This window comes from Halyomorpha halys, unplaced genomic scaffold, assembly GCF_000696795.3.
Source record: "Halyomorpha halys isolate HHAL.00 unplaced genomic scaffold, Hhal_1.1 Scaffold1451.1, whole genome shotgun sequence".
NCBI classification, from domain to species: Eukaryota; Metazoa; Arthropoda; class Insecta; order Hemiptera; family Pentatomidae; genus Halyomorpha; species Halyomorpha halys.
In genome coordinates this window covers 36,554-38,366 of record NW_027108903.1, presented here as the reverse complement: position 1 = coordinate 38,366, position 1,813 = coordinate 36,554, and positions in this window count along the sequence as shown.

Genomic DNA, 1,813 nt, shown 5'->3' with positions numbered 1-1,813 from the left:
TAGCTTGGCAAACAGGTTTATTTTGTGTCTGTACCAACTCTAGTTTCATATGAGTCAAGAACCAATAGGTATGATATAACTGCATTTTTGAGTTCATAAAGTTGGATTCTGGAATGCGTCTGCACAACGTGCTGCAGAGCACTAGCTTGGCAGACAGGTTTCTTTTGTGTCAGTACCAACCCTAGTTTCAAATTAGTCAAAAACCAAGAGGTTTGAAATACTTGCATTTTTTGATTTTTTAAAGTTGAAATTTGATACGCGTCTGCACAACACGCAGCACAGTACTAGCAGATTTCTTTGGTTTCGGCACTAACTCTTTTTTCAAATGAGGCAAAAAACAAGAGGTATGAAATAATTGCATTTTTTGAGTTCATAAAGTTAAAATTTTAAACGCGTCTGCACAAAGTGCGGCACAGCACTAGCTTAGCAGACAGGTTTCTTTGGTTTCGGTAATAACTCTTGTTTCAAATGAGTAAAAAAACAAGAGATATGAAAAAACTGCATTTTTGAGTTTATAAAGTTGAATATTGGAACACTTGTACGCGCAGCACAGTCCCAGCTTGGCAGACAGGTTTCTTTTGTGTCGGTACTAACCCTAGTTTCATAAGAGTCAAGAATCGAGAGGTATGAAATAACTGCATTTTTTGAGTTTTTTTTACTTTTTGGAACGGCCGCCATTTTTATACTCTCCTGAACTGGATTAGCACTCATCAATTTTGACTCCTAACTATAATTAGTATTCATTATTAAATTTGGAAATTGGGGTGAGATAACTGCCTTTTTTTTCCACGGGCTCTTGTACTATATTTACCGTCCATGCCTTTTCCTAACCACAGTGTTCCTTCTACCTTCTTTATCTCGTCTACCTATCTTGTTCTTTGTCTGCCTCGGTTCCTTTTCATATCCAAGGGACTTGTTGAGGGACCATGTGTGGCATAAGGCATCACAGGTAATATACAGCTATTGAAAGCTAATGTAAAGAATTTTAACTACCTGTATCTAAGTAAATTTAAGGCCTTAGAACATGAAATTTTAAGCAGATATACCCTTATGTGATTTGAGATAGTGTCTAAATCTTCATTAAAATTGTACTTTAATGAGCTGAGGTATAACAATTTCAAAAAATGCCATTTTTCTTGGTAAGATACTTGTTCTCGTAGTTCTAGCAATTGACTGGCACGAAGGCTAAACAGATAAACCAAATGAATTGAAAATTTGCATACATATGTATTTTGTACTATTGTAGTGCCTTTTGTATCATTTGTAACTATTCGGTGTCTTGAAAAAATTTTAGAAATAAAAAACATGTTTTCATTACACATTTTGCCCTATAAAACTTTTCACCTCAACATCTTAACTAATAAAAACAAACAACTTCCTAGGAAAGAAAATCAAGAATATTTTATATTCAGGCTAACAATTTTACACAAAAGAAACATAAAAACAGTGAATTTCTAAATATATCACCTTGAAATTAATAACATTTTCATAGTAAGCTTCAAAGTTGGGCAAAAATTAACTATAGTTGAAACTAATAGCTAAAATTGTCATTATTTATCAATAGTTCACTTATGAATATCTATGGGTTGTATCTATGGAAATTTTAGCTATCAGTTTCAACTATAGCTAATTTTTACCCATCTCTGACAAGCTTTACTTATGTTTAAATATCTTAAATTTTTCCTGATTTATCCATAATTACTTTATTGTGATTCAATTTTTCAGAATGCGGTACCAGATACGCTTTCAATAATTTTGAAACTGCTATATCACATGGAAGAAAAACAGTTCGTTCTGAATTTCCCTGGCATGT